The 27,963-nt window shown below is 41.5% G+C and overlaps 1 protein-coding gene across 1 annotated transcript in view; it reads right to left on the reverse strand.

Moving 5' to 3' along the window:
- The window catches only part of HDAC7 (histone deacetylase 7), a 259,547-nt gene that overhangs the window by 231,473 nt on the left and 111 nt on the right, over positions 1 to 27,963 (reverse strand). The gene's annotated exons all lie outside the window — the stretch shown is intronic.

Here is a 27,963-nt window from a genome sequence, read left to right on the forward strand (position 1 = left end):
CACTGATCTCTCATTGAGGTCTATGCTGCATCCGATTACTTTATTAGCAGGCACGGCTATCGGACCATGCCCGCTAATAGCCGCGGTCCCGGGCTACGATCGGCACCCCCGACCGTGGCGGTTCAGAGCGCGGCCCTGCTCTGAACACATGGAGATTGCCCTGGACGTACGGGTACGTCCAGGGTTGCCTAAGGGTTAAGGCATACTTTATCTGGATCAACCTACAAAAAAAGACTATGAATAGTGTTTATAAGAAAATTAAAGGGCCTGTCTCATAAATAGATACTGGTCCATAAATTAACTGGTCTCCACAAGTCCAGTAGTTTCAATCTATTATCATACAGTGTTGATCCAGAAGAAGACAAAACAACCCAGAACCATGAATGGGCAAATAAAAGAATGCTCTAATAATATACATACTTTTAATAATATTTTGATTATCTAATCTGAGAACTTCTTTTATAATTTTATTGACCTTATTCAGTTGTTAGGTTTCCTGGTCTATTTGATAAATCTTCTATGGCATGTCCAGTGGGGGATCTACTGTATAGAGTTCATTCAGCCTACCACGTCTGCAAACATGCAAAGCCTTGTTCCCTTAATAGCCAGGACTTCCAGCTGTCTACACGTCTTTTATGGTCTACATCCTTTTGTCTCTGAGAAGGTTAATGAAACTGAACCTATACTTTACAAAATACCTTTATCCCCTGTCTCCTACTACTGACCCTGTGCCATGTTTCTATGTCCTGAGGGTCTCTGGGGAGTAAATATGACATTTCCTTTATTGTAGTAAATCAATTGTAAAGAATGTATGCCTTTATAATAGAACACAACATTTACATTTATTGTACTGTCCATCACAAATGGCCGTTAATCTTGTCCGCCATGTCCTGATTATAAATGCTACTTGTGGGACTGGGGTCATTCCTTATTTTATAATGAAAGACCGGCTTATGATAAACAGTCATAAGAGAAGCTGCTGAAAGCTGCACATTTTAGGAGCTGCAGCCTCTAGAGGAGACAAGTAGTATTACATGGCCAACGTGTGAAAAAACGTTCAACATCATGGAGTGAGTCCTCCAGAGAAGAAGTAGCTTTGTGCAGTTGTCTGATGACAAGACATTGGAGCTGAATGGATAGGTTGCATTCTAAGGATCCTATGACACCAACAGATTATCTGACAGATTTTTTAAGCCAAAGTCAGGAATGGATTTGAATAGAGGAGAAATCTCAGTCTTTTTTTTAACTGTTCTCTGTTTATAGTCCATTCCTGGCTTTGGCTCCAAAAAATTAGTCAGATAATCTGTTGGTGTAATAGGGCCCTTAGGCTATGTTCACACAACGTATCTTTTCGTAAAAGTACGGCCTTTGTTGCAATCAACAACGGCCTTACTTTTTTTTCAAAGATAAGTTGCCTAGTCGTCTATGGAATCCCGGCCAGAGAGTATACACATAGTATACGTTCCGGCCGGGATCTCTCGCGGCGCCGTAGAAAACTGACAGTGCACACTATGGAGCGAGCGGCTCCGGCCGTACACTCCGTAGTGTGCAGTGAAGAGTTCTGATGCAGGCTCCTGGCCGGGTCATGAAGCGGCTGGTCTCTTACGATGTGTGAACATAGCCTAAGTTAGTATTTTTTATTTTCAACGAGTCAGTTTAATAGTAAGCATTGTATTGTAAGGTCAGGTGCTCTCAGCTGCATCCATTGGCTGTACTATTACTGTCTATTATGGAAAACACCTGGATCCAGCATGAGACAACTTATTTAGCAAAATCTTTTCTTCCTAATCAATTTAAAATGATAAAGTAATCTGAGTAGTTGCAAAGAAGGCATCCATGTAGTCCTCTACGGTGTTCACACTGAGCAGCAGTCTCACCACTGGCTGTGTCTCTTAAAGCACACAGTGTGGTGACATGTCAGGGATGCTGATTGATGAACCTCATTACCAAGGAGTTAAGTCTGTGTGTTCTGCTTACTGCAAGAAACAATCCTGTCAACACGTGATTTCACTAATATATAGCAGAATATGTCTGAAGTCATGAAACTATGTTAGAGTCAAGAGATGAGGCAATCGTTCTCTCTTCAGTTGGAGGGACAATTTTTAGCATGAGGCTAAAGGTTTTATAAGCAGAAAATGACATCATGAATTTAATATTTATTGTAAATAATCAAAACAATAAAACCAATTATAGTTGTGTAACATTGTATTTATTCCATTGTCTTTAATAGAACATATTTAATCACATTGTATTATGTTGTTTTTATATTGTATCGTTGTCCCATGCGCACATAGGTTTATTTCTGTTTATATATCAGGATACTGATTTATGGACAGAAAAAGGACCCATTCATTTCTATGGGCTCGTCGGCATGTTGTAACCCAGAGCAATTAATTTCTGCCCAAAGTAAGGTAGAATGAGGTGTTCCTAGGTTTGACTCTGTGGTGTGGTGTATTTTACTGCAGAAGCCTCTGTAGAGCCCTCCATTTTTTTTATTAGCTATCTCAGCTCAGCTACATCCATGTTCTAACATGTGCTTGTGTATTTCTTGTCCGTATATCAAGAGTTAACAAGAGATCTGTGAGGTAAGTCTTGTATCCTTGGTACCAAGACAGAACTCATCTAATTGGGCCAAGAGATAACTTTTGCCCCAACTCCACCCTTCTTTTGCAAGGAGTGAGATTCCCTGGTTAGGACTAGAGTAGTGTCTGGCTTTGCCAGGTAAAGTGACCACTGTTCTCAGTCCACCTTCAGGTCTGGGAATTAGAAGAGAAGCAAAGCAGCATCTTTACTCCCAGAACTACTAGATTCCTTTGGTAGAGGAGCCTGGATCATCTGTTTGGGACCAGTGCAAGACTAAGTGATCTACTGGATAGAATCCCCAAATGCCAGAGGACTTCTCTAAACTTATTCCAACGTATACCAAAGTGCCCCACTCCAGTTCAAGCTACTGAGATATCTTCCTCTAATTTCTGCAATTCAGAAAACTTCAGTCATTAGGTCAACCCTGCTACAGAGACCTTTTGCCCAGACACGAGTGTATGTGAGACCCTCAGCTCTACCTAACCTATTCCTCAGTAAGCTGGTCATAAAGATAGAAGAACTGAGAGTATCTGAGTTATTAGCTGCCTCAGAACCCCATTTCATCACTAAACTGAAGGCTACCACAGATCTCACAATTAGTATATTGCCAACTTAGGTAACTGTATGGACTGTTCCAAAGTTTTACCTCAAGTAAAGTGCATTATTGCTTTCATCCTACAAGTGTGTGGACATTGCTTACTTCAAGGTATATATTACTTTGCATCTCCTGTGTGTGTGCTGAGAGGCCAGGCCACCATAATGTCCTCGGACCCCACCATGACAAGTAGGTTCCAGTTAGGCCCCAGTTGCACCATCACACACAGCAACCCCTCACGGTTACACCGGGATACCGCACATACATTTGTTTAAAAAAATGGATCTTTGTGTCGCCGCCCATCTGCTCCACAAAAATGTAGGAAAGGCACTTATAGGAAATGTTCACACATAGTATTTTCATCAGTCTTTTGGTCAGGGTTTTTTTTTTTTACCAAAACCAGGAGTAGGTTGAAAACACAGAAACTGTACAAATCTTTCCATTATAATTTTGCCTTGTCAGGTCCACTCCTGGTTTTGGTTTAAAACGACAGACCTAAAGACTGATGGAAATGCTATGTGTAAACATTACCATCCAGTGCACTGGGGTTCATAAATTTGATGCCCTTCACATGTGCACAGTATGACTGCAGGCAGCTAATCCGCAGGGCCACCCCCAATTACAGACCATGCATTACAGTCTTGCCCATGACTGTGTAGACAAGGCTAGGCTTGATTGAACAGTGGAAAAAGCTATGTTCGATCGAACTTGAACCTAGCCGGACCTTCCACATTTGATTCCTGATGCCTTCCCGCTCCATGTGAAAAGAGGAGACATCCCGGGGACCGCCTGAAATTCCTGGATAAAGCCTAGGTAATAGGCTGTATCCCGCAATTCCAGGCGGTCCCCAGGATGTCTCCTTCTTTTGCAAGAATCGGGAAGGCATCAGGAATCAAATGTGAAAGGTCCGGCTAGGTTCAAGTTCAATTACTGCATTTGAACATTGAAAATATACAATGGTGTTTTTACACAGAGAGATTTATCTGACAGATTTTTGAAACAAAAGCCAGGAACAGACTATAAACAGAGAACAGGTCATACAGGAAAGGCTGAGATTTCTCCTCTTTTCAAATCCATTCCTGGCTTTGGCTTCAAAAATCTGTCAGATAAATCTCTCTGTGTAAACTCACCATAACAAGGACAAAAAAGCTTGCTTAATGAAATATAACACCTGACCATTCCAGTAATTTGTGGTACTTAGTACTGACACATGTAAAATGATAAATCCATGAATGTATGTAAATGATTTGTAACTACATTTTCATACATCAATGAAATCAGAACAGTGTCTGATGCCAATCACAATAATAGTTAAGTAGTTAAAGGGTTATCCAGTCTTAGAAAAACATGGCCACTTTAAGTACAGGTGGGGTTTGCAATTAAGCTCCATTCAACTTCAATGAGTTGCAAAAGCCCACCCAAACTGGAGACAAGAGTAGAGCTGTCTCTGAAAGTAAGTGTGAAGTTTTTCATACGCTGGATAACCCTTTTAAAGCCCACTCTACTTGCTCCTATGCCCCCATTCCCAATGCTTGTCATCAGGATTGTACTACTCTTTTAGACCATGCTATTAGAGATGAGCGAACCTTGAGTATGCTCAAGTCCATCCGAACCGGATCGTTAGGCATTTCATTAGCGGTGGCTGCTGAAGTTGGATAAGGCTATGTGGAAAACATGGATATAGTCATTGGCTGTATCCATGTTTTCCAGACAACCTTAGAGCTTTATCCAACTTCAGCAGCCACCACTAATCAAATGCCGAACGATCAGGTGTGGATGGACTCGAGCATGCGCGAGGTTCGCTCATCTCTACGTGCTATGGATTCCCTTAAGGCGGTATTCTCCAACCGGCGGCTCTCCAGTTGTTGCAAAACTAGCCAAAGGCTGTCAGAGCATGACAGGGGTTGTAGATTTGCATTAAGTGCGTAAAATCAATCTACCTGTGATGTGACTAGTTAGCTATTATTGCAAGGGCATGGGTATTGCCCTTATTGTAACTCTCTGTATCCATAACCTCAAAAAAACAGGTTTTGTTATGCCTCCAAGTGTCAATGAGGCATTCCCCTGTAATGCCCCAAGCCAGACCACCTCCCCTTACACTCCATGCCTTGACTGACAGATAGGGCTGGGCTTCTACGGTGAAACCCTGTTGGATTTGCATGCTTTCTATTTTAGGTGCAGGTGTGATGAGGCAGCCAGGAACATGTATGTGCACCTGAATGTAACTGCACAGCAGTTCTATAAAGACTGCCCAGCAATATTGATCAGGGTTATGCTAACAGATGTCCCAAGTAGTCATATAAAGCATATGGACAGGACTTGTCCTCACAATACAATCATTTAAAAAAGAAAGCTGTATGTAGGCTATTGAGAAGTAGATTTTGCAGTAGCTGAAATGAACATTATATGTCATATAACCTCAATACCTCGAAGGCCACAAAAGGTCTTGAAAGATAAAGACTGATGTAGCACCCACTAAAAAGAATTTGCACATACAATGAGAGAATAGTCTTTCAATTCTGAAAAATATTTTAAGCCATCTTGGAGTTCTGTATCCTATTATTATTTTTTAATGTAGTTTGCCCACTACCTCTCTAGAGGGACTGTGCAAGCAACATCACTATCATAGTACAATATGATCATACATTTATAATAGCTGAAATGTTCATTATTCACTCTACATATTAAATACTGTACATTTTATCCAATTTTAGGTAATAAATGCTTTATCAGCATTAGCATTTGTCTTGTACTTTTGAACTCCACTTCCTCCCCTTGTCCAGACCTTATTCTTGTATATCTCATGTAGACAATAGTTTTGAAAAACAAAGGAAGCAAGGCTGGAATGATATAAACACAATTAGTACTTTGGCACGTCTGAGCAGCCATGTGCACAACTACTCCTATATCTCCCCTGAGAAATACCACCCCCGCTTTACTGCAGTTAATGTATAGCCATAGTTTTGTATAATTTAATTAGTAAAGAAGAAACAGACTTGCGACTCAGCGAACTTTCATGGAATTTACCCTGTTTTGAGAATTGCTGAATTAGTTACAAGTTCAGCATAACAACAAATCAGTTGAACTTCTAATAAACCACAGTCAATGACCTGAATGGATGGGAAAAGTCTATATAGTAATGCTTGGATTAATATATTTAATATATTGGCCAAACTGGCCACCATGCGTAATGTGTGATGGGCATGATATCAATACAACAGTTTTTTTTTGTTTCTTTTTGCAGTGGTTTTACTGTAGATGAGAATAGTGGAGAAATAAAGCTTCATTACAGATAAAGTATGGATGTATAAATGTAAATGACAAATGTATATTTACAAGAAGGATTGGTAACAGGGAGGAAATCAGAAAAAAATAAAAAAAAAAAAAAAAATAAAAAATTGGTCAGCTCTCCTGGAACACCGTTCACACTAGACAGGAGCACGTTGCCATGGCTGAAATTGCAAACACACAAAAACACAGAAAAATGCAACAGCTCACCGCAACAGCAAGATACAGACCCACTACAGACATGAAAATAATTAAAAGCAGCCCCCCCAACTGCCAAAAAAACTTCCACAAAAATAATGAGGCTCTTGGTTACTATTTGCAAACAGTGTAAACTGCCTCACCATGATAAGGTGGACTCATATCGAGGCAGACCCTACACTGTAACTGTGTTCCAGTTGGGGGAGTGGCTGCCTCCATTTGGTCGTGCACTCCACCTGTCTCACCCAGGTGGTGCAATCATATTTGCAGGTATTGGACGGATCTTGCATGCCCAGAGCATAGGCGTATTACACGCCATGGAGAGGCCATTACAGTGTAGGGTCTGCCTCGATATGAGTCCACCTTATCGTGGTGAGGCAGTTTACGCTGTTTGCAAATAGTAACCAAGAGACTCATTATTTTTGTGGAAGTTTTTTTGGCAGTTGGGGGGGCTGCTTTTAATTATTTTCATGTCTGTGGTGGGTCTGTATCTAACAGGGAGGAAATGTCTTCAGCAATATGTTTTCAAACTGTGCGCCAGTGCTTTGGAAAATCCCTGTGTGTAAAACGTGTAAATGTCTGTTTGCAATGATGGTTTTATTTGAATAAACATTTTATGATGAGGATGTCACCTGGAGTTCTTGAAAATTTCCATTACTGCACAAGCTACAAGCTTCTGGCAAAACATTTTTAGGTAATGTAATCCTATCAGTGCCCCATCCATTTTTGGGGGGGCTCAGACGCCTTAAAGGAAGTATGCAGGCAAAATGTATTGATGACATCTTCTGTATGCCATCAAAAATCAGATCAGTGGGGTCCAGATATCCAGCATCCCTTCTGATCAATGTCAGGAATACACAGTGGAGCAAAGCTGGAAGCAGAAAGCACTATACATTTTGTGATCTCCATCTCCATCTGATCTCCATCTCTTCTGTGGGCCAGACAAGCTGTAACACTTCTTCTGAAACGTTTACTTTTCAAAGCAGAATGCGCCAGTGGTGGGCGGTACCATGCAGCTGGCTCTGAGGTGCAATGCATGTTGGGAGATGCAGTTCTTCAGCCAGTTGCCATGGTAAAAAACTAGGATCATTTGTGAAAGTTTGAATCTGAAGCTAGGAGCAGCGTAAACAAGCAGGAAAGGTGTCAAACCATCATAGGGATCGACGAGTGCACCTACATGTTTTCTGTGGGATTGCCAGAATACCCCTTTAAGGAAAGCCTAGAATATGAAGTTGGAATGTAGGATGGTGGAGGTCCTGTGAAGCTGGTGATGGAGACCCCAAGTAATTTCCATGCTCGCCCACCCTAAATAAAAGCATAACCTATCGTTATGTTTCAAATGCTTGTCATATTAAATTGGTATTATCATTGCTCAATATAGTGACTATCTAAGTAGCAACACAAGAAAAACGAATTTATAAGTATCTGGCAAAGAATTGTGGATACGTATGTAGGAATACATTGTGTAGTGCATGAACGTCTTATGTAACTCAACAGAAGGGTAATGGGTTAAGATGTAAAGGCTGCTAAAGAGTAAAGTACAACACAGAGAAAATCTTCGGGTATGTGTCAAGGGCTGGGAAATGTGTGAGTACATTTCTGGATGTTCATTTACGCATTTCGAGCTGCTGGCGCTGTGCTGGTAGATTATGACTTTTTCTAGCCCTCCAGGGATTCTGAGAGTGGTGAGGTCACCCCAGCTGCACAAAATTAAACCCCTGGAAACAGCTGGATGAGATGCAGCCACAGCTCAACCACCAGGACCACTGTGTGCTGTGTTTTCCTGTCGCATTGACTTTTTCATAGCATTAGTGCTAGTGATTTCATATTTTTTTAGGCACAATATGTAATTTAGTGGAACATTAACATCACACAAATGCCAGAGACTGAGGAATTAAGTTATATTGTAATACACCCATTTGAGGTATGTTTAAAAATCCAGTTCCCAAATAACTGTGAAAGAGCAGAAAAATATGTATCAGCTTGGTTTGGCCAGAAGATGGGATCCCAATGAGATATGCAAAAACTAGCCTGAACACACTACACAGGGATTGTAGTTAGAACAACTTACATGATTCTATTGCAAAAACAGAGCACAGATAACCTTACAACATATAGTATTATTTGTTTTAGGTTATCCCCTTCTTTCCTTGCTCTCATCTATGGAAATGGAATATGTTCATATGGATTTTTTCAGTGAGACCTATGCAAAAGACCACCTCTCTGAGAAGACCACCACGTTTTCACTCTGCAATCCCTGGAACCAGGGCCTAGATGACAAAGTTGAAACACCAAGGAATAGTCCATCCAATGTGCACAAATAGGATAATCTGTGCTATATTGTTATGTGACCAATCAGAAGCTGCCCTGCTGCATAGATATCATGAAATATTACTTGACATCTGCCAGGACAGGTAACCCTAGTCCATTTCAATATGATAAGGATGAGCCATTTTATATTACTATACGAATCAGGTGATAACACTGTAGTGTCCCAGTATTGGTGCCACTCTGTCAGGTGTCAAACTCTGGCATGATGAGTGCCTTTCTGCACTATCACCACTTGATGTCTTAGCATGGTATTACACAGGCCGATGGGGGCCAGATAATACCTCTAAACAAGCACCGATCTGCTAGATCTGCTAGATCGGTGCTCGTTTACTGGGCCTATTACACAGGACGATAATCATTTAACAAGGGCTGCAGGGACATCGTTACCGATGTCCTTGCAGCCTTTGTTTAAACTTCCTCTGTGCTTCTCCCCGGGTCCCGCGCACTCCAGCTTCACAGCCTCAGTTTCAGAACCTATATCTGCCATCAGCAGATGACATGATCATCGGTTGATCGTTGTCTTTATTACACGGAACGCTTATTGTTCAGTGTAATAGTACTCTTACTCTCCCCTATTCTTCTTGCACAACTTAAGGTCTGAAGGGCTAACTCTGTGTTCTATATCGGTTTATATTGTCTAATCACTGGCCTGGGTGCCTCAAACTTCTCTACCTATGAGACACTTTCTTTCTAGCACTTTCACTACCAATAGGAGGTTAGTCCCGGTCACCCCTTTATAGGATAGTTAGTTCCTGGTGGGAGGGTTCTGTTTCTAGTCTGTTAGTTGGAGTTTAGAAGAGACAGACGCTTGTTTGTGGGAGTTGGACAGAGAAAGCTATGCAGTGGTAAACTCAAGTGTGAGGTAACTTTCACCTGGGAGAAATCTTGCCTGTGCCTGGGATAACCTATTCTAAAGTTAGAATAATCCAAAACTGGGATTAGTCTGCAGTGGAGCAAAGTACCTAAGCCGATGAATTTTATTGAAACTTGCTCGACCTACTCTGGGAACCTTGAGGGGTTAGCTACACACAACTGCTCAACCCTGAGATCTGTACTTCTAGAGCTGACACTCCGTGGACTCTTCTGACATAAGGTGGTCTTCTTTCTTTTCAGACTTAACTGTGAGTACAAGATTCTTAACCCCAAGTCACAAGAGTTCTGCACTACTAGGCAAGGCTCAAGAAAGCCCTTGAACCATACTACAACCAAGTAACTCCTACTACCTACTACCTTCACTACAAGCACCTAAGCCAAGTACTCTGTGTTGTCCATCAGGAGAAAGGACATTGTAGTACACCGATTTTTGCAATTATCTTTTGCTCCCATTCATTTTCATTGTATTGCAGTGAAGATTTGTTAAAGCGTAACTGTCATGTTTTTTTTTATTGCAGAAATCAGTAGTATAAGCGATTTTAAGAAACTCTGTAATAGGTTTCATCAGCCAAAAAAGCCTCCTTCTGTACTCAAGAAGCAATCTCCCAGCCTCCCCCCCTGACTTCTTATCTGTGCATTATCAGGCAAACACGTCTTCATTACAGAGAAGCCAGTGAAGACGGGCTTTGCTCTCTCCATTGTAAGCCTATGAGGGGGGGAGGGGCTGAGGGAGATGAGGGAGCAGGAAGAGGTGACATGAAGGTCAGCTGTTTGTAGACTGTCTGGGCACCTAAAACGCTAAATACAGGTGTCAGAAAGGTCAGTGCTTATCTATGAACTTACTGAGAGAAGATTGCAGGGTGTTGTGCTGTGCAGAAATCCTCCGTGCTCAGTCACTCCTAACAGCCCCTCCCCTCTCCATAGCCACACAATGGAGACAGAAATCCTGCTTCATTTGATGTGAGGGGGGAGGCTGGGAGATTGCTTTTTCAGTCCAGAAGGAAACTCTTTTAGTACATAAAACCTATTACAGAGTTTCTTAAAATCGCTTGTACTGTTGATATTTAATGTTTTCAGAAAAATGACCCTGAAATGACACAGTTAAGCTTTAAGTAAAGTGTAATTGTGGTTACGTGCTGGACCCTGCGTTCATTTGTTGTTCTGCACCTGCACCCCCACACCCAGTGCTACCTTACAAAGCCTCATGCTAGTATACCCGGGGTGGGCATTACCACTCCTGGCTGCCGCAAGAAGTGCCCAATCAAAACACCTAACCCACTGCTGTTACCACCTAGCAACCTCAGGTTGCTGCAAAACTAGTGTACATAAAAGGTAGATTGCAGTTGGTTTGATCATAATGATCTATGTTATATATATATATATATATATATATATATATATATATATATATATATACAAAAATGTTTTAGCAACACAGGGATTTATCAGTTTAGGTACCATACACATGGTGCACATTCACACTAAGGACCCAGAAAGAGCAGCACAAATAGTATATGTCTGGAGAGATGCACAACAAGATGTCTATGTCAGTAAGACATATGGCATACAACTGCATTTAGGTCTATGGCCATTAAGGTATTACGTTTCAGTCAGTGGTTCCAGCATTTTGATCAGAAGAATAGTGCAGTCATACTAAAACCTCAATAGAAAGCTGACAAACCTATTATAAGTCTCCAAACCGATCCATTATACCTGTCAATGTGATGAATGGAAGCCACAATGCTAATGTGATCAGAGTATAAATTACACTCAAAGAAGGTTAAAAAAAAATACCCAATACGTTAGAAGAGGAAATGCAGAAATGTTCTGTGCCAATGATATAGTGGAAGCTGTGCCGTTCTCTACCATCTATCTTGCTGGGGTACAAAGTTATCACATAGTCATGTAATACTGTATAATAAAACGGTCAGTAAATGTGTTTTCCTGCTACGGTAACCATTTTTCCTTCATTTTATCAGTGTGTCATTCCATTAAGCTAAGAAAACATTGAGTTGTTTTGGATGGAACAATCTGAGCCTAGAGCTCTTATGAGCAGCAGTCTTGTTCTCAGTCTTTACAACTACAGGGGTTTTGCTGAGTTTATTATTCAGTATTAGCAATGTTTATGTCAGTGATGATGGAAGTCGGGACTGTGGTGAAGTGAATTCAATAATTGGAGACTGGTGCTTTATATAAAATCTTTCACATTTTTCACATTTCATCAGCCATTGGCTCAGTTGTTGGAAAGTCAGTGCATGCAGACCAGAACAGGCTAGATGTCCAGAGGAAAAAGATTGAACGTCAAACATATAGGAAAGAAATCTCTGGTTGGATCCATAAATAAGCATAAACAATATTACATGATATTTTTTCCATTTTCCTGCACTATGCATTCTGTATTAGTTTCTCATACATCCTTGTACCTTTCTGCTCACAGTACATGACCTCTGCTCTAGCAGTCTCTGCCAATCTTAGATCTCATGAAATGGCTGGATATACTTGAAAGAATCTTTTGTGTTCTCCTGAATCCTCCCAGTTTTTTTCCCCTAACTTGCAGTGTAATAGACAAGAAGTAATAGTAATACACAAAGTCCAGGACATTGCCAGAAATCTCTGCACATCAGAGCAGTAAAGAGATATGTCGTTGTTTTATCTCTGTTACATCGAAGAAGAAAGAGATTTTAGGTAAGTTAGTAACAAGGTGGTTAAAAGATCTGATGATATCTTTATCAGGATATGCATCCAGTTTATTAGGATATACAATCAGAGCCACTAAGTTTTGTACAATTCTGGGACTGTCAGTTATTTTACTGTTATATACTGTACTAATCAACCATGTTAAAACTACCTACATAATATGATGTAGGTCACCCTTATCTTACTAAAATCACCAAAATAGGCCCTGGGGTGACAGAGCCTCAGCGGGCCCCTTATCAATCCACTAAGCACCCGTCATCCACACACTATGCACAATCATTGAGACACCACTTATATACACAAACACATTATTGACACAGGCACTAACTGACTGACACTGACTGACACTGACTCTGACTGATTTACACACACTGATTGACAGACAGACTGAGACTAAGTGACTGACACTAAGTGACTGACACACTCGGACACGCAGCACTTTCAGCTCAGTCTTCTCCCTTTTCTTCTGTCGGCTGCTCTCCACACTATGGGGTTGAGAACCTTTGCGTCATGTGATCAGGTCCTTCACCATTTTCTCTCTCTGTGTGGGTCCTGCTTCATCTCCTGTGTCTTCTGATGTTCAGCCCACTCACTCTGCACTACAGTGAGCAGGCTGATCATTAGAACACTGGGCTCCTAGAGTTGCTGTGGGCCCCAGCACTTTCCCGGGTAAGTCCTGTGCTGGGTAAGCCTTGGACCACAGGCTAGCCTTCTCTACCCATACACATCAATGAGCCATGGGTGCTCATGACCCTGTCACTGGCTTGCCAATTGTCCCTCCTTAGAATACTTTAGGTAACTACCAACCATTGCATTCTAGGAACACTCCAAAGGACCTGCTGCCTTAGACATTGGTGGCTCCAATCTAGACTTCAAGTCATCCTAATTTGCCGCTTGTCAAAGACTCAGTTCCTTTTGCTCACCATTTTTTAGTGTGAAAAGTTTTACTGGGTTGGGATCTTGCTGGCAGAGAGTGAGTATGCCTAGAATGCACTTTTCATGACTCATTCAGGGTATGTTCATACAACATTTGTAGAGGTGAAAACAGGTCTGCATTTTGATAATTACAGAAGTGAACAATGATCATGATTATTATTTATGGCTGTAATTATAAAAATATGGCTGTATTTTCACCTAAAAAAACATTGTGCAAACATACCCTCAGTTTTAGTCTGAACACAGAGGCCCCAACTGATTAAAAATTTTGACATGTCACTAGAACATGTCAAAAGAAATGTAAATTAAAGCGACTCTGTACCCACAATCTGACCCCCCAAACCACTTGCACCTTCGGATAGCTGCTTTTAATCCAAGATATGTCCTGGGGTCAGTTCGGCAGGTGATGCAGTTATTGTCCTAATAAACAACTTTCAAACTGGCACCCCCCTTTCCCAATGGCTGGGGCTTAGATTGTGTATGCATTAGGCTGGCTCCCCGCCCTCCTCATCATTAGGAATGCTCCAGGCAGATTGTCTCCTATTCATTAGCTGTGTGAATACTGAACATGGGCTGGATCGTTACCCACCTGTGCAATGTTCAGACAGGAGAAAATGTTCCAGTGGTATTCCTAATGATGAAGAGGGTGGGGAGGAGGGACGGAGGGGTGGTGCAAAGTTAGGGCACAAATACTCTAAACCCCGGCCGTTTGGCACAGGGCTGCATCACCTGCCGAACGGACCCCAGGACAGATCTTGGATTAAAAGCAGCTATCCGAAGGTACAAGCGGTTTGAGGGAGTCAGATTGTGGGTACAGAGTCAATTTAAAGGGAAACTATCTGCAGGTTAGCTCACAGGATGCTAAGGACAGAAGTATGTTTTTCTTACTTTTATCCTTGTGCTGTTTTTGTGTACCTTGTAGTTTAACTCACATGCCAATGGGGTGGTTTGATGCACTGGGAGCAGGACTACTGCCCTCAGTGCATTGATCCGCCCCGACCGGCCCACCCCTTGTAAAGATGAGTGCCAGAGTGCCAAAGTGACGTTGCTGTACAGTGCCACCCTTGTATTCATTGGAAGGGATGGGCAGATCGGTGCACTGAGGGTGGTAGTTTGGCCCCCAGTACACCAAACCACCTCATAAGCATATAGATTAAACTACAAGGTATATATGAAAATGGTTCCAAGATTTAAGGTAAGAAACTTACCTTCATCCTCATAGCCCTGTGTGCTATTGGTATGTAGCAGGTTAGAAAGTTTCCCTTTAATAATATACTGATATCATTGAAAAGTTGATCATACATCATACATATGTAACCTATGTATGAGGAAATATTGAGTGCTACTGATGACAAACAGATTTTTATATGTTGGATTATCTCTTTACAATGCACAACCTCTATGGAAGAATCATTCCTATGCTCATATGTTTTAATATATAACCTATTAAAAAGGCACTACACAGCCAAAAATTACTTTATGTACTCCAATGATTTTTTTTTTTTTATATCAACTGGTACCAGAAAGTTATATAGATCTGTAAACTACTTCAATTTAAAAATCTCAAGTATCAAGGAAGTGGTGTATTTTTCCAGTATTGACTGAGAAGAAAATATCAAAATCATTATACAAAAATTCTGCTATGTTGAATATATAACTATTATCACTTTATTATTCAATGGCTTTGTGTACTTTGTGGACTTTATGACAGACCGTATTAATTTTACTTAAAAATTTTATTTCACTTAAAAATTTTAAAATCGACAAGTCAATTCTTGATGTAGTTTATCTCATGAAAGTCATATGCAGCAAAAAAAAAAAATCTATATATAAAATCAAAATAATCTAAATCAGTATAATCATGCCCCAACAGGCACTATAGACCATTGCACCAATACTTTAAACACATGGGGGGACATTTATGATGTCCGGCATTTTTTACGCCGGGCTTACAAATGTCCCCGCAGCTTCGGAGCTCAGGGGATTTATGTAGAGGCGCATTGCCTCTACATAAATCCCGATCGCACGGAGCCCCTCCATGCAAAAATTTTGAAACCTCCGGAAAAATGATAAATGCGGCACACGCAGGGGACGCACCCCCTCTGTGTGCTGTTGCACCACCCCCCCTTAACGCCCTCTCCCCGCCCTATTGGCGAAGGTGGCGCAGATGGGGCAGATGCAAAAAAAAATTTGCAAAAATACAATTTTCGAATATTTTTACGCCGATCTGCCCCAAAAAAGGCATTTACGCCTTTTCATACATGTCCCCCATGGTATTACCTACAGTTAAGGTTTCACTAAACCCTGCTTTACCATAAGCAACACAGGCACAAAGTGGTAATAACAAATTAAGATACCAAAGCTGGACAGAGGGAAATTGTTAGTTACTACAGTATTCCTTTGCTTATGATTTCTTTATTGATCCGATTTCATCTGCACAGCATGCCACTTACTCGAAGAAAGCCGCCTTGATGCATGGTGTTTCGAGAGTGAACGCCCCCTTAATTATGCAAGTAACTTATGTCAAGTACTCACAGCTTATGGCCCCATGAACATGACTGTATTCCCACTTTGCAACCTCTAAGGTCGGGTTCACACTATGTGAAAAACATGGCCGTAATTCATAACACCGGCCGTTGTTTGTTGTTTGTTATGGCCGGTGTTATGAAATACGGCCGTGTATTTTACGTAGTGTGAACATAGCCAAAGGTGCATTAAAGAAAAATGTCTGAGAAAAATGAATAGTTGACCAGGGTGCCAGGGCTTTAGGAGGACATGTCAGTAACATATATTTACTTGTCCCATTCCCCCACCACTGGCGTATCCCGGCCGCCTGCTCTGCAATGCTTCCATATGATGATGTTGCACTCCCATAAGAAACGGACATTTAATATAGAGTCAATTCTCAGTATAGAGCTCAACGTCTTCATATGTTATGAAAACACAGGAAGCAGTGCAGAGCAGGAAGCCCGGGATCTGCCAGCAGAGGCGAACGGGACAGGTAAGTATACATTACTGACATGTCCCTCGCAGCCCCAGCAGCCTGGCCAAGTATTTATTTTTCCCGGAAAACCTCTTTAATTTATATCATGGCATTCATTGAATATAGCTGTGTCCATGAAATTTGGCATCACATGAAAAAAAGAAAATATCTACACATGTGCATTAAAGGGAATCTGTCAGCTGCCATCCATGTTCCAAACTGTCCAAACTGCTGCCACAGTTAGATAGCTCATAGGATAGGGAGACACATGGTACTTTGTATATATTTGTCTGTGCTTCCAGGATCTAGAAAAAATAATTTTCTCTACTAGTACAAAGAGTCAAGAGGCTTTTCCAAGCTCCTGAATAGCTGCAGGCTGGATGTCTTCTCTCTCTCTCCCCTTCCTGCTTGATTGGCACCTGGAAGCTGACTTCTAAGCAGGATCAGGGATGGGGTGTTACAGCTTGCTGCACCTCAGGAGCTCAGAAAAGCTTCTTTGACTCTTTTTTTTTAAATTATAGAATAAAAGAATTTTTCTACATTACATTATATATAGATGGATATATGAAGGGTACCATCTGTATCCTGGCCCAAACAACTGTCTAAAAGTGCCAGCAGTTTAGAACATGTATAATAGCTGAAAGCTTCCCTTTAGGGTACGTTCTCATGTACCGAATCGCAGCGGGAATCTCGCTACGAGCTTTTCATCGAGATTCGCTACGAGTCAAGGTCCTGGCAGGTCCCTGTCAATACATACTCGCAGCGGTCTTTATGTAATGCAGCCGCCCCCTTAACCCCTTCGGCTCCCGCACTGTCTGCGGGGTTCCGGTGCCAATCAGTGGCTGCAGCTGGGCAACACACTGATTGGCTGGGTGGCAGAGCAGGCAGCCAGGACCCCATGCGGCAAGGAGGGAGGTAATGTATAAACCAGTGCTTCTCAATTCCAGTCCTCAGGCCTCACCAACAGGTCATGGTTTGAGTATATCCCATTTAAAGACCCCCTGTGATAACACCTAATGCACTAAGTATAATTATATCACTTGTGAAATACTAAGGAAATCCTCAAAACATGACCTGTTGGTGAGCCCTGTGAACTGGAATTGAGAAGCACTGGTATAAACAGACAGCAGGGGAGCTAAACGGGAGCCGAAGGGGTTAAGGGGGGCGGCTGCATTACATTTCAGACCACTGCGAGTATGTATTGACAGGAACCTGCCAGGACCTTGACTTGTAGCAGATCTCGCTGCAAAACTCGCAGCGAGATTTCCGCTGTGAGTCGGTAAGTGTGAGCATACCCTTAATGTTAACAGTATCCACTGAATAATGAGAACTGATAAACCTATCACATACATTTAGATCCAATAACTGAACTGCTGTATGTACAAACATGACTGTTATATCTTTAGCATAGGTCACCAATACTGGATTGCTCAGTGTCTGAAATTCTGCATCCCTATTATCAGAAGTTTGACGGAAGTTGCAGTAGATGGGCAGCCACATACTTAGTGACTGCGCTTAGTTTTGCAGCCTTGTCCTATTTACTTATATATTCACTTAAATGATATAAAGAAGTATGACAGTATGACAGCTTCATTGGTGCCTAGGGACATACATACACAGAGCAATTACTGAAGCTTGATGAAAATTAGCACAATACAGTGACCCATGAAAACCAATCAGCATTTAGGTTTGCTTCATATAGTACCAGGAAGACTGATGAAAGCAAGCGTCTGATTGACTGCTATGGACTATGGCATCATAGATTAGGTACCACACTGAGTTTTAGTCATTGCAATAAGCAAGCCATGCAGAATCAATCACTTGATAATGTATATCCATGTAGGTTATTTAGCTTTAATATGAAAGCATTGTGAATACATGCGCCCATAATTTATCACTAGCCGTGAATTAAACATACTCATATACTCCACTGCCGAGTTTTCCTTCAGCAAATATAATTGTTACCACTTGTAGGCAAAAGTCATACAGAGAAGCCGAATCAGCCCTTGGTTGTCTTTCAAATAATTCTAGAAACCCCATTCATCAGCAGTACTTATGGAATGAGTTATTACTAAAATCATTGTATCATAATGAATCTTGTGCTCAGAGCAGGAAAACTAAACAATAATAAAGAATGGACATGTGCAGTGAATACAAGAGCAAATAAAGACCGCCATTTACCCCGGACCAACATGGAGACTGTGGACTCTAGTATGAGGCCAATTTACTCATCACATAAGTTGTTTATTTGTAACACTTCTCCATTACTAAGGAAGAATCTTGTAAGGACTTCTGTGGGACCAGAGTGGGCATGTACATTGAATCTGTTCAAGGGAAACCATGGGAGGTAGACAAAGTGTACTGGTGCAAGTTTATTGTAAGTATTATTTGTAAGTAAATATATCCTCAACAAAATGTTTCTAGGACTGGGGCTATTTACTTGCATAATTATTTCCAATGTAAAAGCAACAAGACTAAAGGCACTAACATTGGCAAATACTTTTTTATTTTATTCCATGTTGAGTGGACACTTTCATCAGGAGGACAGGAGAATGTAGGGTACCACATTGTCCCCCTGACTGAAGCATGGATTTAAATTAAAAGGGTTCTCTCATATACTCTTTTCAGCTCAGTACCGCAGCACCCTGCTTCCTGGAGCGTTGAGGACGGCCGTGGGGGGAACAAGGGCGGCATGCAGTGGTACTGAGCGAAAGAAGCCTGACATTGCTGTGTCTCCCTCTGACATTAACAAAACACAGTTATCACTGAATTCAAGGAGAACAGTGAAAAAAATTCCAATGAAGTACTCAATCATTAGTCTCCACTGATGCCACCAAAAATTTTAATATGCAAAACAGCAGTCCGTGGAGCCTCAGTTTCGAGTCTCAAAACACGGGATAGCCAGATATCTCTAGCCTGTTGCCACGGGGTGCCTCCATGATAGGGAGCGCACCACACCACCCTGATAAATAGCCCCTTAAGTCCCACTCGGTTGCGAGTATTGGAACATAAATAGGGAAACACCAGGGTGGCCCCTTTTTGTCAATGTCTAACTCAAGGTGTGAGTATTACGATCATGACAAGGGCTTGCCAAGGCAGGCCTCCATCCACAGACAGCCGTTTCGGGGTTTTTGCCCCTCGTCAGTGTGGAGTAGGATTCTGGCTAGTTGGGGCAATACCAAATCAACCAACAAAACACAGTAATCACTGAACTCAAGGAGAACAATGAAAAAAATATTTTTGGGGGCATCAGTGGAGACTCTTGATTGAGTACTTCATTGGAATTTTTTTCACTGTTCTCCTTGAGTTCAGTGATAACTGTGTTTTGTTGGTCGATTTGCTATTGCCCTAACTAGCCAGAATCCTACTCCACACTGATGAGGGGCAAAACCCCCGAAATGGCTGTCTGTGGATGGAAGCCTGCCTTGGCAAGCCCTTGTCATGATCGCAATACTGGCACCTTGAGTTAGACATTGACAAAAAGGGGCCACCTTGTTGTTTCCCTATTTATGTTCCAATACTCGCAACTGAGTGGGACTTTAGGGGCTATTTATCAGGGTGGTGTGGGGCTCTCCCTATCATGGAGGCACCCCGTGGCAACAGGCTAGAGATATCTGGCTATCCCGTGTTTTGAGACTCGCAACCGAGGCTCCACGGACTGCTGTTTTCCCTCTGACATTACACATGCTTCCAGGGACAATCCAAACAGGGCTGAGGCTGGTGGTCGGGAACCTAGACAACCGCTGTCAACAGTACAGTGGAACAGTATTCAAAAGAAATCAATTTTGCTAATGCAAACAATTGCAAAATTGCTTTCTTTTACCATACCATATCACCTAACAAAAGTCATGGGAATACCCCTTTAAATGTCTTTTACAAATGAAAGTTCTGTTGGTCTTGTTGATATTATGTTGGTAAGTTATATTGACTGCCCTATTTTAGTAATGTGAGGTACTTGGGAGATAAAAGCAATGCACTTAGAGAAGAACTGTAACAAGGCTTGGGACAGGTACATGCGGCAATGTCTGATGCATTTGTGTGTACAGGAAACAAACCCTGCAGTATGCCTCCACATGAAATAAGAAGAATACAAAGGTGCAAGTGAGGTTATGTGTACCTTTATGGAGTTTTATCACGACTCCTTATAAAACAGTGCTATATTACAGCCAAGTCCATGAGGCATTAAGCACTCAGACATTGCTTTCTGCTTCCTGTTGTTCGCGTTGCTTAACAATGGCCTGGAAATGTCCAGACACTGCTTAATAATAAAGAGTCTAAAAAGCTTCCTTAATGAATATATATCATGAGAAATATGAGGCTTCCATCAAGCCTAGAAATGTCACAGTTTTCTTTTGGAACCATATGAGTGTGAACCATATAAAGTGGTGCAAGGACAGCAAGATATTGGGGTTAACCCCAGTATCATCTGAATTCTGATTTAATCTTAAAGTAACCCTCTGAGAAAAAGCTATAAATGTATAAACCCCCCTGAGAAACGAGAATCACTCCCCCCTTAAGTTATACTTACCTGGCTTCTACTGCTCCAAAGATGTATTGGGTTCTTAACACACGCTGAGATCCTGCGCATCAGTTTTCTTTACTTGCCTGGAAATTTATATTGGAAAATTATAAGAACATTCATTGCACAAGGTGTGGATCCTTGGCTTGTCACCAGCCAGACTGATGTGCAAAGTCTAAGAGAGACTATACCCAATTTGTAGCTAGATGACAAGACGATGAAGTCGCAGGGGTGGAAATAAGTCATAATGGCCAGGTTGGAATAAGGGCAACATGGCTAAAATGAGGACACATCGGCAGTACTGGCATGAGGAGACAGAGCAGAACTGGATCAAGAACACAGTTGCAGGACCAGAGTAAGGACACAGCAATGGGACTGTAATGAGAACAAAGGGAGAGGGCAGGAACGAGTGGTGGAGTAATGACACAGTGGCAGAGATAGACACAGGACTCTAGAACAACAAGTACCAGAAAAGTGCAGGTATGTTGACACAGGGCTGGCAGGTGTAGACACAGGACTTACAGGTATAGACAAAGGACTGAAAATCATTAAGTACCAGACCTTGTATTTAGAAGGGCCACACAGAAGCAGAGTAGAGGAGAAGGGTGGGTCTCAACCAAAAGTTGACTTAGAATAAAGTTCTTCAAGCAGTCGACAGGATACATAAGCTGGACAGAACCAGAACAGAATGAAGTATGGGAGAAAGGCTGACATACAGTCAAAACGTTGCATGGCTTGGTGAATAAAGTAACCATGTTTTTCACTGTTTTTGGATGCTGTCTCCATACTTCTTCATTGTGGACTCAATACGTACTTGATCCAGTCTGGTGAGGCGTGCATCTTCTATATTATACGATTTGCTGTTTATTTTTGGGTGCTGTTGGACTATTGCCTCTGAGAACCAGAACAGAGACTATACTGTGCTGACACTCAAACACTGCGTGCAGCAACATCAATCAGGAGTATCATCAGGTATAGTTGTTGCTTTGCTGGGGTAACAGTTAAAAGCAATTGACTAGGCCACCAGGATCAAAAGATATTTTCAGCACAGGAAAAGTAAGCAACAATGTAGTTCATGACAATCAATGTACAAAACCTCCCCATAGAGCCATGATACCCTTGTAATAGAATATCCAGTAAAGTAGATAATATATTAAATTACTTAACCTGTACTGATCCTTGCACACTTCATCCATCCTCCTATCTCTCCTTTCTGTTTTAAATATGCCTGACAGCAAGCTCGCCATCTGTGTTCAATGATGGCACGGAGAGCTGTAAATGCAGCTCTGCACTATAGTAGATTAGAGGATGAGCACAAGATAGACAATGCAAAGTATTTTATAGGTAGGTTAATTCTGTATTTAAACTCTAAAATAATGTTCAAAGTTGGACGTGTGCTTCAATTTTTCCTTGTTCTCCTTCATTCAGAATGCTTGCTAACTTAAAGCGAAAAAAAAAAAAATCAATTTAAGCTGAACTGTATGCTTTTAAAATAGCCTGAATAAAAGGTAACCGGAAATTTGGAAATTGTCTAATAAAGATTTACTATGCCCACAATTGAGAATACATTGCCATATGATGTATGAACTCGTCAAAGGGAAGAAATTAGCTGTATTTAAGAAAACATGAACTGTGTGCTTTTGTTAAGATTAAAGATGAAGTGTGTATTATATAACTTTCAGCAGTGGCTTGCAGGAATAGAAAGAATGCACACAGCATGGCCTCGAGGTAAGTTGTGGCCCCTTGCAGTGTTTGTTGCAGTTCTCAAGCCCATCTGGTTTGCATTAAACGTTTGAGTGATATAGACCCCTGTAAAGAACTGAAGGGGGAACTGGATCATCTAGTTAAGAAACCTCAGGGGGATCTCAGATTCGGGGAAAGATTTGTCCGGAGGAGCAGAATACTTGACTTTTCTATTTTTATGATTAAATAAATCATATTATACACTGTACAGTGACTATTCCCTCAGTGGTAAAAACTTTGAGGTAAACAGATGGAGGGGCAGCTTTAGCTTCAGGTCACACTTAAGTGTATGAAAAATATTGCATAGAAATCATTGACAATTATGCTGCTACTCACTTAAGGGACAACTGTAAAGATAGAAAGAGAGCTTATATGTTCAGAAGTGAAGAGCTGCCTTTAGCACAGATCAACGGGCAAGATAGTGATCAAAGACTAGCTCATGAGTTTGAGATATGGAGTTTTTACTTCAATAAGTTGAAAATGTATGTGGCAGCATTCTGTAGTACAAAGCAGTGAAAACAATGGAAAGGCGGAAGTGTTGTGCCTCCTAAAAAAGATATTGGAACAGGTGCCAAGAGTCGGACCCCCACCAGCTAATTTCAAATGGACACATTCAAAATCACTCCTCAGCCCAAAACTTGTTGCAACCCTGTCTAACCATCCTATGGTGCCCTTACACCTTGAGGCTATGTTCACACTGCGTACGAGTCCGGCCGCATTTCGTACGCCGCTGTACATGTGCGGCTGAAACGACAGGCGCGAGAAAAATCGACATGCGGCCGGATGCGTACAAACCGCGAAAATACGCCCGTAGTAGAGTTATGCTTCCCTAGCTTGTTTCGAAGCGATCTGAGGCAGGTCATTTACTTGGAAATCTTCGCCCAGCCCCGTAAACCACACAGAACCTTTTGAGCCATGAGTTTCAACATTTCAGTCCTCAAACAATGGTCTTGTTCATTTTTCACGGCGCCGTATACGATCCGGCCGTAAGCTCATACGTAGTGTGCATTGTGCGAGCGTATATCGTATACTTTCAAGCGAACGCATCAACCTCAAAACTACGTGCGTATATTCGCGGTTCGCACTATGGCCGGAAACATACGCAGTGTGAACATAGTCTGAGGGTGGGTTCACACTACGGAATCTGCACTGATAAATTTCAGCGGATTCCATTGCTAGTACCTGCTCACGGTTGCGCCCCTTTCTGCCGCCTTCATAGACATCATTCTATGGGGGCGGATTCCACTATCTGCTGAAAGAATTGACATGTCAGTTCTTTCGGTGGAATGCGAAACCTGCCCGTGCATAGAATAGTGTCTATGGCACGGGCAACGGGATCCGCCGGAAGTAATCTGCGCGGATTGCGTAGTGTGAACCCACCCTAAGGCCATGTTCATACAACTTACATTTTACATAAATCATGGCCATTGTTGCAATTTGCATCTAAATACCGGTGGCTGAAAAAGTTAAATGCCTCCAACTTCTGCAGCCATTAGTATTTAAATGCAAATGATTGGACTCAAGCAACCTTGAGTTGCACTCATCTTTATTCAAGGGTGTTCAACCATTAGGCTATGTTCACACAGCGTAAAAGTAGGGCCGTTGTTGCCATCTGCCACAACGGCCATACTTTGCACGCTGAAACACACTGCCTTATCTTCTATGGGATCCCGGCCGGAGCGTATACACATAGTATACGCTCCGGCTGGGATCCCAAGCGGCGCCGCAAAGAACTGACGTGTCACACAATGAAGCGAGCGGCTCCAGCCGCTTGCTTCAATGTGTGCTATGAGAACGGCCCGTCCTATATGACGTTTGAACATAGCCTAACTCTTTATCTTAACTCTTTATCTTACTTGTATGGCCATCTTTAGGCTCTGATCACACTGCATTGTATATGGCATGGTACACTTTTTTCCAGGATGCCCTTGATAGGATGGCATAGTCTGCAACGCTTTCTAATAAAGTTGAAAAAAAAAAAGTATACCAATACATACTGGCCAGATATATAGCAAAAGCACTATGAAGCTATGTGTATGCTCAGTGTGCACATATAAAGTCTTTGGCCAATAATTTAGATAGCTGTGTATTACTACATTTACAATGCAGCTGTCGTATTGTGGGTGTCAATAGAAACTGGACTCCTCTAACTAGGGGTACAGAGCCAAATTAGACCCCACCAATATGGTACAAAATATAGTTTAGAAACTGTTTTAAGGATCTCATAACTCTGTGTTTGTGTATCGCCGGATAAACAGAAAATCCATCAGTATTGGACATTTTCTGCATTACAGACCATAGTAACATTGGTCATCGGGATCACAGACAGTGAGACCTGTGTTTCCGATATTAAAATGAAAAATAGACCATAGATTGTCCAAGTGTTTTTATTACAGACTCCGCCTCACTGACATAAGTATTGTCTGCTTCCTCAGCAAATATGAGTCAGAGATGCTTGAGAGCCATAGTCCTGGGTTATGACTCTCTCATGTGTCTTATGCCAGAGGGCTAGCAAGACATTTCCACAAACAAACGTTAGTTACCTCATCCCGCTTTCCAGCTTTCCTTGGATTTTTTTAAAGAAAAACTTGCTCATATCCCCCAAAAAATGCATATTCTGAATATACAGTATGCATGTAGTGGGCACAGTACAGCTAACTGCAGACCACATCCACTACATCAACATCTTCTATATATAATTCTGTAAATGTTAAATCCCTGTGTGTATTATACAACTAACATCTGACAGTTACCTTCAGGAGGTTGTATCACTATGACTCTAGTATTGAAGTAAAGCAGTATATTTATCTGCAGTCCTATGTAAAACCACACATGTGCATGTGCAGGGGGCAAACCATCTATATGGATTTTAACCCTGAATGTTGCAGATTTTGCTACAGCTTTGGATGCAGATTAGTGCTACACCATGGGGCTAATTTATTTTCTGGCAAAACCGCATTGAAAAAAATCTGTGCCACTTTGGGATGTGGATTTGGACAGGAATACAAGTAGATTAACCACTGAAATCCACATAGAATTTCATTGTTAGCATGCTAGATTTAGTTATCACCCAGACTTATCCCATCAGATGCATACATTGCACATTGTACATCACATGGGGCAATAACTCACTGAGTTCTTAGGCTAAGCCTTGTCAGTGATGTATGCCAGGAAGATCTCCTGAAGTATATCTCTAAATGGAATTCAAGTGTCCGACTCTCTTTAGGAATACAGTAGGATATGTTGCCCATATTCTTTCCTATGCAGTGGGGGGGATAAGTATGCTGGCCTAATGAATGTCCAATGGACGATCAGTTGGCATATGCTGGATGCATGGGGAACTATCAGCATATCTTTGGTGAAAGTTGAGAAATACTCCGAACATACACCTATAGGGCTCTTGCATACTGAGTAAAAGAGGCAGAATTTACAAGCGGATTCCACTTGTCATTTTGCCTGTCCTATTGCTTCAATGGGATTTCTATTGCACTTCTGCTCTCCATTCAAAGAATAAGCAGCGAAATCCGCACGATACTCTGCAGTTTCATTCCCTATGGCTCTTCATTCTCGCAGCAGATTTTCATTCCACTGTGAGAATGTAGCTCCTACCCACTTAACCCACCAGCTGCTGGGCTAATACATTACCTGTCTGAGCTCCCGTCTGCTTCTCTGGCTCCCGGCTCCCTGACCTCCCACGAATCAGTGCACTGCCCCAGCACAGGCACTGATTGGCTGCGCTGGACGTCAGGGAGCCGGGAGCAAGAGAAGCAGGTGAGAGCTCAGAAAGGTAATGTATTAGCCCAGCAGCTGGTGGGTTAAGTGGGTAGGGGCTACATTCTCGCAGCAGAATAAAAATCCCCTTTGAGAATGTAGAGCCATGGGGAATGACGCTTCAAAGTATTGCAGCAGATTTCACTGTGGAATTCGCAGCATGAAAACAGCTGCAATATTGTATATGTGTAAAGGCACCCTAAAGGTGTACAGAACTGACATGTGAACATGACCCTATTATTACACTGCGAGATGACAAAGAGTTTTTATTTGTGATGATTAATTTATTATCATAGGACTACAGGTAAAATAATTTCGTTATTAGAACTAAGAAGAGACATATGCATCATATTATCTGTGTAATATCTATAATAGTGGCTAAGTATCCAAGCATGAAAGGTTACATAGCTTCAGGCTATGTTCACACATCAGTTTTAGAGCTGCAATTTTACAGGTCAAACAACGTTTAGAACTGTATAAATAAAAGACAATAGATAACACACAGGGGTATACCCATAACAAATAAAATCTTTTGATAAGAAAGTAGAGCACACTAGTGGTTTAGACATCACTCAGGCAGAGGTAGCAGAAAGAGCATTACATTCTGGGTTTTACATCAAGGTGGTGACTTCATCCCGACATAGTAGAGTTACACTACTGTTTTTTTTTTTTTTGCATTGTGATAACTATAGAAATATTCATAGACAACAGAAAAACAGACATAGAAAACTTTATATATTGCATCCGAATAGATTTTACTCATCTCCACGAGACACAGTGTTTTTAAAACTTTAGAACATTTATTTATGATGACAGCAGCAACGTACACATGACTTATGGCATCTCGTTTAATACTTTAATAATATTATCAGTGGCTTTGTGCATTTGAATGCATCATCTTGCATAAACACACAGTCACAATCCTAATTCTCAGAGATGTCATCCCCTAAATTTAGCTTTGGTGGATACTGATTTTACCAGCTAGTGATTAGTGAAATTCCACTGCCTGGTTTTCCTAGAAAGCGTTTGCAGGTTTAAAAAAATATTGTAAGATTATTTTACAAGAAGATAAACAAATTCCTTTTAGAAAAGCCTCTTAGCGGAAGAATCTGAACTAAATTAACCTTTTCTGTGGTGTAATGGGAATATATCCACTGAGCTGCAGAGGAGCTGGAAATGTGGAGAAACTGATAAGCACATTATACAAACTTTTGGAGTATGATAAAGTCCCTGAGATATGGATTGCATTTATGGTTAGTGTAAAAAGGAGTGGGTTGTCATTTCTCTTCCACAGAAATTGGCTGTTGGACAAAGATTTTTTGGCTTCTGCAAGAACACAACAAATATAACTGGAAATGACTCAAGGGGGGAAATTGAATTCAGTGCACTTGGATATGGTGTAGCAGAAAAGATAGAATGCTGGACAAATATAGAAGGCATGGAGGG

Source organism: Dendropsophus ebraccatus, chromosome 5, assembly GCF_027789765.1.
Source record: "Dendropsophus ebraccatus isolate aDenEbr1 chromosome 5, aDenEbr1.pat, whole genome shotgun sequence".
Classification (NCBI taxonomy): domain Eukaryota; kingdom Metazoa; phylum Chordata; class Amphibia; order Anura; family Hylidae; genus Dendropsophus; species Dendropsophus ebraccatus.